This window comes from Fukomys damarensis, unplaced genomic scaffold, assembly GCF_012274545.1.
Source record: "Fukomys damarensis isolate Sample0158 unplaced genomic scaffold, DMR_v1.0_HiC HiC_scaffold_30, whole genome shotgun sequence".
Lineage (NCBI taxonomy): Eukaryota > Metazoa > Chordata > Mammalia > Rodentia > Bathyergidae > Fukomys > Fukomys damarensis.
In genome coordinates this window covers 6,404,187-6,417,022 of record NW_022900942.1, presented here as the reverse complement: position 1 = coordinate 6,417,022, position 12,836 = coordinate 6,404,187, and the positions used below count along the sequence as shown (strand labels likewise).

At 41.5% G+C, this 12,836-nt stretch overlaps 1 protein-coding gene across 1 annotated transcript in view; it reads left to right on the top strand.

The window, feature by feature from the left end:
• The first annotated feature begins 212 nt into the window (after window positions 1-212).
• Window positions 213-12,836, top strand: part of LOC104849257 (RNA polymerase II subunit A C-terminal domain phosphatase) — a 74,425-nt gene continuing 61,801 nt past the window's right edge. Inside the window, exon 1 of the mRNA XM_033757425.1 lies at window positions 213-286. The gene's annotated coding sequence lies outside the window, so the exon portion shown is untranslated. The remainder of the gene's footprint in view (window positions 287-12,836) is intronic.

Genomic DNA, 12,836 nt, shown 5'->3' with positions numbered 1-12,836 from the left:
TCGCGGACCGAGCGAAGGCTCCGGTCTGAACGCGCCGGCGTGGTGCGGGAACTGTGCGCACAGCCGGGCCAGGTGGTGGCCCCCGGGTGAGTGGGTCGGGCCTGTGAGGGAAGGGTCTGGAAAGAGGAGCTCTCTAGGGGAGAGAGGGAGGTCCTGCTCCTTGAAGGGGAGGCGGGCCCCGGGGATTGAGAAGTCTACGTCTGCGGACCGAGCGAAGGCTCCGGTCTGAACGCGCCGGCGTGGTGCGGGAACTGTGCGCACAGCCGGGCCAGGTGGTGGCCCCCGGGTGAGTGGGTCGGGCCTGTGAGGGAAGGGTCTGGAAAGAGGAGCTCTCTAGGGGAGAGAGGGAGGTCCTGCTCCTTGAAGGGGAGGCGGGCCCCGGGGATTGAGAAGTCTACGTCTGAGCTCTAAGTAGAAGGGTTCTGAAGCTGCACCGGAGGCTCGAGAGGAGCTGCTCTAGGTAAAGGAAGACCCAGGCTGCTTCGGGGCTTTTTAAAGCTGTGTAGTCGCCACTTGTGATTGTTCTATTCCGGAGGCATTTTACGTTTAAAAAAGAAATTCTTAGTGCCGAGGGTGGTGGCGCACGCCTGTAATCCCAGCACTCGGGAGGCTGAGGCAGGAGGATCGCCGAGTTCGAGACCAGCCTGGGCTGCATAGTGAGTTCCAGGTCAGTCTCAACTACATAGTGAGACACTGTCTCAAAAAACCCCCAAAAAAGAAAAAAAACAAATAAATTCTTAGTGATCTGAAATTGTTTCCTTTGAGAAAATAATTGTATTCTTTTCTTCAGTAATAGATGGACTCAACATTTGTTAAGACAACTTGGGGTAGTTGTGCATACAGGACAATTTGGACGAATTTCAGGCTTGTTGCTGAAATAGAAGCTGTGGGGCGTGTTCATGTCTTTAAACTCTTGTAAACTTTGTGAAACGCGGTTGTAAAACCTAGGTGGTTCTACATCATAGCTCAGGAAGAGGCAGAACCCAGGCTGTGTGTAGCCAGGTGACAGGGTAGTAGTGCATGGACTCCACAACTGTAAGCACCTGCCTAACTTCATAAAAGGATATGTCCACTTTTACATAGTGCTTGAATTTAAAGATTTCCAGTTTACAACCGAATTGCCAGTGGTGTGTTCTGATGTGGGTTGACATGTGGGCACGTTTACACATGGCTGTGATGGTTTTGATTTTAAGGAGCAGCAACTGCATGGAGAAATGAGTACCACTTGATTCCAGAGCTTCACTCTGGAAAGGACATTATCTTTGAGTGGGCTGCTCACCACCCTCCAGTGATGGCTTTCACTTTTCTTTCCTTTGACACCACTCTGCCTTTGTTGAGGCTCTGACCAAGCGAGGACCAGGGTGACCCCTTCACTGATTGGGAGCATCCTTGGGCACTGTGTTCATGTATTAAAGGTTCGCCTGACCTTTGTTTAGGACCTCATTAGCACTTACTGTTCATCCAATTTTTGTGAAGGTAGTTCAGTGCTTCCGAGTTCACTGGTAAAGGAAAACTCCAGAATCAAAGAGTTCTTTCAGTTTTATTCTAGTTGAGCCCCTGAGTCCTAGATAGGTACATAATTTGAGTAGGTAGCTAAATAGTATAGAAACTCCATGTTCAAATCAGTTTAGTGAATCATACCTATCTAGTTCATTGACCTAGGCAATTAGTCAAGTAATTAGTTTGATGACAAGTTCCCAGCAGCTGGTAGCCTTTTCTTTTTGATGTTTGAGATCTTGTATCATATCAGTGGTTTTGTCATAAGGCTCTAAGAAACTGAGTTGTATCACTTCTCAAATGAAGCATCTTGGTGGCACTGAATGCATGTCTTGCAGTTCTGAAAGACTCACTGGTCCCATGCTGGTCGAGGATGACAGATAAATCGCTGCTTTAGAGAAAGCCATAAATAGGACTACCTTGAATTTAAAATGCCTCTTCCCCTGTTCCCATTACTCATGTGTATTTACATACAGGGTTTTTGTTACAGTCCAAGGAACCCCATGGTGATGTAACATTCACATTTCCAGTGTCATTCTTGTGTGCCTGCCATGTGTGCAGCTGACTAGTATGATAGGTCTGGGAAGGATCAGTTAGCAAAAGCATCAGAGCCCTGTTTATGTTTCCTCTGGCAGTTCTAATGGTTTGGAATAAATCTTACTGCTTTAGGTTGCCTTATCTAGATGAATTCCACAGATGTGTTTGAGCATAGATTCAGTGCTAACAGAAGTACAATCTGATTAGAGCTGCCCTGGCTCTTGGGGGCTGCGGTCCAGCTTCCTCCAAATGACTGCTACACTGTAGTGGAATAGTTTGAAAATCACTCAATTAAGTGGCTTATTGACAAAAACTTTATAAAAAAATCAAGTTAATGGTAGATTGTTTTACAGAGTAGCGCTCTGTGGTGGTTTTGCTGGCATCTGTCCAGAGAAAGCACAGGCAGTGTGCTCCATAACTCTTCAGTTATAGATGAATTTCTGCAATTCATGGATTTCAATTAAGTAGGCTTTTCTCTATAATTTAATTATGTAGGTTAAACATCCTAATCCTAAAGTGTAAACTCCAAAATATTCCAAAATTCAGAACATTTTGAATGCCAACATAATGCTAAAGAATATAGGATTTGGAGGATTTAGAATTTAGATTCTGAACTTATGAAGTCAAATGCATATATTTAAAAATTCAAAACCTCTAAAATCTGAAACAGTGGTCCCAGCATTTGATGTGAAAGATACAAATATTTGGAAGTCTTTCTTAAGATGAATGTTTGTGCCCCTGTGTGATCAAGTAGAGAATATTGGATAGAATTCATCTTAATTTGGACAGTGATTGCCATAGTATTTAGTCCTTGGTCAGTGAAGAGCTGTCTTATTCCAAGAACCCTTACTCATAGTACTTCATTTTAAAAGTTTTTCCTGTGTGTTTCTTTCAGATTGTCAGTGTGGCCATGTCTAGTGGCAGCTCCACAGCTCTAGTCCTGGTATCTTTACACCAGATTTAGAATGGAAAATGAGAACATCAGGAAAGAGGAATATTAGTGAAACCATTAGCGTTTGTTGTGTTTTGTTGTGTTTTGTTTTAGTTTTTTGGTTTGTTTTGTTATTTATGTGTGTTTTGGTTTTTGAGACAAGGTCTCTCTATGTAGTTCATGCTGATGTTGAACTCACTATGTAGTCCAGGCTGGCCTCAAACTTATGGCAATCTTCCCACCTCAGCCTCCCTAGTGCTGGAATTACAGACACAGACAGGGACCACCATACCTTGCTCCTCAGTATTTGTTTTTTGATAGCTGAAAATGTTTAACTTGCACTGAGCAGGTCCTGAAATCACAAGGCTACTTTGTAGCTGATTTAGTTGACAGCCCCCCAGAAGTTCACTCAGTCTCAATTTCCTAAGATCTTACTGGAGATCATCCATTTGGTAACATTTGCATCAAGCTTTTGTCGGCTAATTTCCTTAGAGAACCTCCTCTGCTTTAAGTCATTCACTCCTATAGACCATGTTGGGTTAATTCATAGCCGTTTTGAGTAGGCTCTTGGCTTACTCCCAGGTTATCTGAGAGGGCAGGGAGGGGTCTGTTTTGTGGGCTTGTCTTCTTCCCCTTTGCACAAATCTCCCCACATCAGTGGAACTTTTGGCTCTTGTCATAGCAGCATCCAGCTATGCCAGCTGATCAGAATCTCAGATTCTTGGAAGAGCATGCCAGGACCAGACATAAACTCTGCCCTTGGAAGCTGGACTCCTGAGTCCTTGGTCTATACTCTGCTTTGTCTTGGTTCCTCACAGGTGTAACTGAGCCACTGCTTGCCTTGATTACTGACATTTTTTGTGAGTAGTGTTGAGGTCATTGTCATACAGAATTCCTTGGAAGAGTAGTGCCTTTTCTGACTTTTGATTACCCTGTGCCCCTGAAGACACCATGAAGAAGCTTCTGGTTTCTTGGCATCTTTGTCTGGAGTGACCTACCCATCATTGTTCATCCTTCTTGATTTTTTACAGGGCATGTAAAATACTTCGTTTTGAAAAAAATGAAGCAAGGCCTCTTGAAGAAATACCACACTTCCTAGACTGGAGCTTTGGAAGAACAGACAGTGGTAGTAGCAGCTGAGTGATGGTGTGATGTATAAACTTTTTGACAGTCACTTTAACTAAGGTGGCTCTTGACCTAATCGACAAAAGTTGATTGACAATAACTTATTTTTTGCTGACATACCGTGTGTGTGTGTGTGTGTGTGTGTGTGTGTGTGTGTGTGTGTGTACACTGAGGTGTAAGTGACTTATGTAATCTGGCAGCCAGCAGCACATCTCAGGTACTGCTTCAGAGGACATAGAATAACCTCTGATCCTGACCCTATGAGCTTGCAGTTTAAATCTTAAAGATTCTGTATAACTCAAAAGTATCAAGGCAAGGAAGAATCTCATACTGGTATGTGTGAGTAAGCCCTTTATAGTTTGATCTTGATTATTGAAGCAGATCACTACCGAGACAGCTAATAGAACTATAGCTCCATAGAGCCTCCATATGTAGTAGCAGTTACTCATGAATGTTTGAAAAGCCCCCCTCCCCAATAAACCAGGCACTTGTGGCTGTGGCTGTTACTGTTGCCTTCCTCGTTGTGGTCATCAGCAGCATTTGACCTGACTACATGTGAAGTAATTCATAGACAATGAGCAGTTCTAGGAACTCATTGGATAAATTAAAATAATCACTAAGTGGTCATTTTTATCTGTAGGAAGGTTATATATTTTCATAAGTTTGTTCTGTCAGGTGGAAGAAGGAACTCTTCTCCCTCTGCAGATAAAGGAAGGAAGCTGAGTTTCCATAGTTGCAAGCTGCCTGGCAAGATGTGTGCAGACATTGTTCCTCCTCTGTGTGCTTACTCCCAGAGATCAGCAGGATGGGGAAGTAGGTAGAGTGATTTATGTATAATGTTTACATGAATTAAAATTACTTTGGTTGAAAAAATTCTCACCATTCACCATCTGTCAGAAACTAAATCTAGGAATTGGTTTTATCAAGTGAGTCCTTAGTCTCTACAGATCTTCCTGCTTTTTTTTTGGGGGGGGGGCGGTCTGGTATCATTCATTGAGGGATACTGAAGGCCACCAAAAGAGGGGAAAATACATCACATAATGGGCATGTGAGGTAAATGGTAAGAACCAACAGAGGGCCAGGCTCTGGACCATTTTAATTGTCTAATCTTGTGGGTGACCTGCTGCAGGAGGTGTGCCTGCATCAGCCAGCATTTGGTGTGTTGCTAAAATAAAGAGATAGTCATTGAATAAAGCCAAAATAATTCCAACCATAGCAGTATTACTATCATTATTACTTTGTGGGTTTTAGAATAAAAACCTTAAGCTAAATAAGGTAACTTAGAATAAAATATAACATAAAATTAATTCCCCACTTGAGTGTTCTAAAGTTAGGTAAGCAGAGGTATTTAAAATTCTAAACACATTTTTGTCAATGCACTATAGTAATCTCCAGAAGTCTTGCTTTGGAAATAAAATTTCTTTTTCATCCTGATGTTGATAATTCTATGAATTCATATATATTTTTTAGTTAAATATATGACATTTGTATTCATTTAAAGATTACTTGGTTAATAAGACATTCATGTCTGAAACAAGGGAAATTGTCAATTTGTTTTTATTTGAATTCATTACTTTTAATCTGTACTCAGATGGAGTGCTGCTTTGTTTTTCTCAGTTTTTACTTAACACAAAACCATTAGACCTTTCTGCTTCCTTAGTTTTGTGTGCTTGCATGACTTACCTTTGTTACAGATTTTTAGGTATCTCTGGTCCAGTCTTTAAATAAAGGCCTTTAATGAGAACCAAGACCTGTCATGTAAAGGTACAAGATCCCAATGTTGAATATAACTGTACTGTATACCTAAAATGTACCAATAAACTCAATAAGAAAGTAAATAAATAAATAAAGGCCTTTTAACCAGCTGGACTTTAAAGTATATCTGCCTAGAGGATAGAGGAATGAATCAATTTTTGTATGTATTTTGAAATATTGTACAAATACTAATATCAAAGCTAGACATAAATGATGCAGGTCCGTTGTCTCAGGAAAAGTTTTATTTTTAAGGAAAGAGAATCTAGAGAAAAATGGAATGAATCAATGTGCTTGCAAATATTTAAAAAGATATATATATGTACTTAAAATTTATAAGCAGATATCTTAATGGCTTTTTTTTTGTACTGGGGATTGAACTCGGGGTCTTGTGCTCACGAGGCAGGAGGTGGATCCACTGAGCTAAATCGATTCCCCACCCTCCTAATGCCTGTACAGAATTCCTTGTAATTTGAAGAACTCAAGATGCTTAACTTAATACTCCTGGTTGACAGTAGTTTTTAAAAGACTTTCAGTTGTTTTCATATGGTTCTTTAGATTGTAATACTGATTTCATACTGCTTTGCTGTGTTTTGTGTGTTTGTTGGTCGTAAACTAGTGGATATGGAGTCATTAGTCTTGTGCCTTAGCTGATCATTACACCACATGGCTTTGGTATCTTGAACATACTATAGGGCTCAATATTTCTTTGTAAGCCTGGAATCTTTTCAAACCCTGGCTTTTAGAATTATGAGGCAAGTGCTGCTGGCTGCATCCTTAGAGGTGTGACTCCCTAGCTGAGGGCAGTGGAGGGGTAACACATGCATGTAGCTCTTGTGGATGAGACTGGCAGATGAGCTACCATAGACTGAAGTGGCAGTGTGTCCTAGTTAACAAAAGTCTGTAGGGAATCTTTTTTGAATGTTAATAGCTTAGCTGCCCCTGTGGACTTTTGATGGCGTTGGGAATTGAGCTAACCTGTTATTTTAATTCCTTCTTCATTGGTAACTACAAGCCTGGCCTGTCCAGATGTTCCAGGCTTTGTTCTGGCCCTGGTGCCTGTGCTATGACAGCCCATTTCTGGCTGTAGATGGCATTTGAGTGGGCAGTCCCCAACCGGCACCCCCACCCCTGTGGTTACAGACAAAACAAGAGTGATATTTCCTTTTAGCCTTTTTTTTTAGGCCTTAGAGAAAAGTTACAAGAACCACACAATGAATTCTTTTGGGGGTGGGGCGGGGTACTGGGGATCGAACTCAAGTCCTTGTGCTTGCCAGGCAGGCGCCAAAACCACTGAGCTAAATCCCTGACCCCCACACAAAGAATTCTTACATAAATTTTACCCAGATTTCTCAACTGTTAACATTTTATCATATTTGCTTTATTTATCTTTCTCTCCCCTTACATACATCATTTCTTTCTGAAGTGTTGGAAGGTAAGTTGCAAGTATGTTACCTTCCCCCCAAGTGGTACTTCAGTTCTCTGAAAACAGGTACTCTCTTACACAACCACTGTACAGTCATCTGAGTCAGAAATTAACACCTGTGGAGTACTACTTTCTGCTCTTTAGACTTCCTTGATTTTCCTGGTGATGACCTTAGTAGCAGAAGCAAATCCTGGCCCTGTGTTGCACTCATTTGTGTCTTGTGAGACAGTTCTGTTTTTGCCTCTTTTTTCCCCTTAGCATTACAACATTGTTGGCAGTCTGTTTTAGAAAATTCCCCTTGGTTAAACTGTGGTTATGCATGAGACATTCTTTCAGAAGGCCTGTGATCTCACTTTGTCTCATTTTTTGAAGTTAAATGTTGATAACTGGATCATGCAACTGGCATCTACAAGTTCCTGTCCTGGAAAGTTACTGATTTTCCCATTGTAATTAAGTATATTGAAGATACTTTATTAATCTGTAAATACTCCAAATTCTTAGCAAATTTTGACCCAAAGCAAACAGTTCATTGGCATGCTATACATCTGAGGCTTTTTGAAGCTTGTGCAGGTCACAAAGTACCCTGTGTTCTTCCCTAGACTTTCATTTGGCAATTCCTGACTCCACCTCTGGAGCACAGGGCAGCGCAGAACCCTAGTGCATCTCTCCAAGCTCCACAAACACCAAAAAATGGGGTTTGTGGGTGGTCTTGTGGGTGTTCAGTTAGTGGACACAGGCAACAAGGGCAGGGAGACACCATGTTTTACTTTATCTTAAGCAGACACTCATTGAGGATACTGTGTGGCCTCTGAGGATTCAAGCCTCCTGCTGTCAGTGGACTTGGTATTGTTTTTAACAACCCTCTCTTCTCTTAGAATGGGGCCTGCTTGCATTGACATTCTGTATTCCTTATCATATAGTAGGTGTCTAAATGTAACATTGGACTTTACATTTTATGGACCACTTTTCTAGATAGTAGCACATTTGTGTTTCCTGCCTTAAGAAGGGTGATTGGGTTTTATTTTGTTTCTTTCTGAGGGAGCTGGCCTGGCCTTGCTCATGGCTGTGTCCATTCAGAGATGAAGTGCTCACTGCCTAGGTAGGTATAGGTATCAGAAGCATTTAGGCGCTGTCTACTGATCTTGTGGCACATCCTTCAAGATGCTACTTGATGAAAGGAAAGGTACTCCTAGAGTTACATGGAGTTGGTGAGATTGAGTTTACATTTAGTAAATACTGATTTTACTGTTTTGTGATTACAACTTTTGTATGCTTAACCCTTACAGATAGAAGGTTACATGTCAAAGAATACATGTTGAGATTTTGCAATCAAGGCATTTTATGATGAATGCAGTGGTTCTGTGTATTACTCATTACATGCTCCTTAAATAACCACCCCTGTAGTGTTTCCTGCTTCTGGAGTTTTGCATAGTATTTGTTCATATGGTCCTTGGAGGTGGGTGTGTGTGTGTGTGTGTGTGTGTGTGTGTGTGTGTGTGTGATGTAAACTATTGCACGTACCTGGAGCACTCCATATGGATCACAGTTACCTGGCTGACCTCTGCTCTCACTGGGGATCAGTGTCTCTAGAAATCTGAGAGCACTGGACTGCTGGTGCATTTAGCTGGTGGACTACATGAGCAGGAGTAGCTTACATGCTGACATGTCATCTACCTCCCTCTGAACCATGGCTCCCAACCTGGACACATCTGGGTACTCTGGGCCAGATGATTCTCCTGTGGGTGTCCCATGCCCTGTGAGATGTTGAGCAACAACCCTGACCTGCCCCTCCATGTTCTGACCCCTGCCCTAGGTATGACATGTAGAGATGTCTCCAGACACTGTCAGGGGAACAAATTTACTCTGTAGAATAAGATAGCCAAAACATTTTAGCTCTAGTATAGAAAATTACCTGCCTTATCCAGATACCCAGTAAGAGAAAGACATTGGAGAAGGTGTATATTTGGTCCACATTGCTGAGAGCACAGGGACATTCAGATAGCTTGTAGCACACACTGTACTATGAGCTATGCAGATTTATTTTTTATGCTTTTGTTTCCACCCATGACTCCTACCTCCTTCTCACTTGTCAAGATCCAAGAATTGCCTCTTCTGCACAGTGTTGTAGGAATATCCTTCTGCCTGAAATAGAACTAATTTCTGCATTGCTCTCCCCACCCTGGGGGTTCTGTCCCAGCACTTCTTTCACTCTTATTAAATTGTTGTTTATGTCTGTCTTCATCAGGGTTTTTGAGAGTAGAATACTGTACCCCTGCTGCTCAATTTGTGGCCTTTCCTTCCAGTTTCTGGTACTCTTGGTCAGGGGAACACTGCCATCGGCACAGAAGTCTGTGGCTCTGTGTTGAGCCTTTGCTTCAGTGAATGCAGGACACTTGGCCTTCTTACCAGCCCTGCCCTTGGAGATGATCACCTATATAACTTTACATACTACTTAGTGACTGCTCAGTGGCAGTGTTCCATGGAGGACACAAAAAGTAGAAAATAGTAAACTCACAGGCAGACTCCATAAGAAATCACAAAGACATGGGCTGGTGGGCAAGGGGTGTTGACTATTAGACAAACTGTCCATTTGTCTGACCTCATACTAACCAGATAAAAAGCTGGGTGTTCTGCTACTGGCAGTTGGGGCAGGAGGTTGCACAGTGTGCTTCCTTTGTGTGGCTGGTGTGGGTACCTAGGACATGCTGATGATCAACTCAAAGCAAAGTCCAGCAAGCATGTTTGTTGAATTTGATTAGCTAGTTCTTAAGTTTATGTGGAAATGCAGAGAACTTAGAATAGCAGTTTTGAAAAAGAACAAAGTTGGGAACCTTTACTATTTAGTTTTAAGACATTATAAAGCTACAATAATCAAGAAAGTGTGATTTTGGTATAAAAATAGGCATAGGCACCATAAACATGAATCAGAGCCCAGGAGTTGACACCCAGGTATGAACCAGTGGATTTTCTACATAATGCCCTGAAGCTCAGTGAGAAGCCAAGAGTTGGAACAGTGATGCTTTGTACAAATGGACCAACAATTGTATATGCATGTGGCAGGCAGAATAATACCCCTCTCCTTGTGGTCAGAGGAAGCTGTGACTCTGGAAAAGAACCAGAAACAGCATAAGGACTTCCACCAATGATGGCTGGAACTCAGGGCTGCAGGTTTCTTAAAGGGAAAAGACAAGTGACAAGGAGTGCTTCTCCTTGGAGCCTCCTGAGAAGCAACCTCTGCCTGTGTGTTGGCTGTGGCCCAGTGACACCCATTCAGAGGTCAGACCTCCAAAACTGAAATAATAGGTGTTGCTGCAATCACTGGGTATGGTGATTTGTTGCTCTGGCAACAGCAAACTACTAGTCTACATGCGAGTAAAAATTCCTTGGCTTTTATTTTATATTTAAAAAGTAACTTAGATCATAAACCTAATGGCAAGATGTAACATTGTAAAACTTTTAGAAGGAAATCTTAGTGATCTTTGGGTAAGACGGATTTTATGATAATACAAAAACAGAAGTGTGATAAATTGGACTTCATCAAAATTTAAAATTTTGCTCTTTGAAAAACATTAAGAAGAAAATGAGAGTAAACTATAGACTAGGAAAAAATGCTTTGCAAAACAGATACTCTTCAGGCATTTGGCAGTAAAGTGAGTTATACAGGCTGTCTTTTAGCTGTACCCCCAGAGCAGGCACCTTGTTCCTTCTGTCCTAGTTCTCCATTCTCATTTAATCATTGATCATAAAACCCTAAGATGTTGGTTGAGCCCTAAGAGGTGAAGGTCAGTCTTCTGCCCACTTATGGATGGCTTAACACACTCCTCTTAAGTTTCAAAGTCACATTTGTCCCTGGGCCTGTAGCGGACTTGTGGCTTTCAGAAGGAGCCATGGGTGCTGGGGCTAGCTCTGCCTCTCCAGGCCTCCTTCCTTCTTCACCAAGTATAGAAGAGCCCACCCTTTATGTGCCTTGGGCCCTAAAGGATGGTCTGGTTCCAAATCAGGCAGGAGCTGTATGTCTCCCTTCATGGGGCTGCTAGGACAGTGAGGTGCAGACCAGGAAGCCCATTAAAAGGGCTGGAGCAGCTCCTGTGTGAGGTAGCTCCTGAGAACTAGAGACTGGAAATTTTATAACAATGCTTAGCTGGAGGATATCATGCTCCATCCATCTGGGGGATGAATTTGAGTGTTGTGGTTGAGGTGGAGCAATGCCCTGCATAAGGCCAGACAGCATGGAGTGTGGAAGGAACCCTATACGAGGAACCTGGACACCCAGAGTGTGAGGCTGAAGAGGTGGGTGCTGAGGTAGTATATAGTCCACCAGCCTGATACAAATTTAGGAGAGGTCACTTTGGTGTGATTTTTCACATCCCTATGGCTCAGAGCATCTTCCACATGCTTCTTTGCTGTCTTCACACCTTTAAAGTGTCTACTCTTGTCTTTGGCAATTTTCTAGTGGAGTGTTTTTGTTTTTACTATTGAATTGTGAGGGTTTTTTTGTACTAGATACTGTCTCTTTCTTGGGTCTATGGTTTGTAAATTTCCCCTCCCAATTTGTAGTTTGTCTTTTCATCCTCACCAGCTCTTTCCAGAGCAGAGCAAGCATTTAAAAAAAATTTTTTTTAATTTCTAGTTTTCCATTTATTATTGCTATTTAATCACAGAAAAGATAACACTTTCCAAGAAATTTACTTTAGCATATGTTATATATAGATATGATTTTATGTGAAGAGAAACTATGGCAGAACTAGCAGGAGGCTTTACGCGGAAATACAAGAAAGGCAATAAAGGAATTCTTCCATACAGACTTCTGATCGGCATTATTTGATTTTTTTTCTCAAAGTATAAAACCTTAATACTAGAAGCAAAGAGAAAAACAGCAAAGAAAAAAAACAGTAAAATAAAAGACCAAGGGTAAATTGTTCTACAGCATTTTTAATTTTGAAGAGATACAATTTATCGCTTTTACTGTTTAGTGTCAAGTCTGAAGAACTCTGCCTAGACCAAAATTTTCTCTTCCTCTCCTTTTTCTTCTTCCCCTTATTCTTTTGTAGTCTTACATGTAAGTCCATGTTCTGTTTGCATTATTTTTTTTCTTTCAGCCATTTATTTATTTGCACTTTGATTTCAGTGCAAATGTTCCTGTAATGCGAATTTACTATGAACTACATGAAGTTACTGTGAATCAAAGCATGAACACACAAACAATATGCAGTCCAAATATATGCAGCATTCAAATGTGAAGCAAAAAGGATTGTTCATTCACACACAGGAGCTTCAGATCTATCTGATCTCATTCTGTGTAGGTTTTAAAGATGGGGGGGAATGACTTGAATTATCAAGACTGTGTGGTGTCTATTAGATACTGGAACATGTAAGCATCAGTGTGCGATCATGTGAACAAGAGTTCAGGGGGTATCTTAGTTTTTAAAAGATTTCTGTGTATCAAGACAGTTGTAAAAGTTTTACTGCAAAATCAAGACCTCTATAACCCTTAGGACCAGGAACAGAAAGTGTTCCAAATGTGGTTACTGTGGTCTCTATCTCTCTCTCTCTCTCTCTCTCTCTATA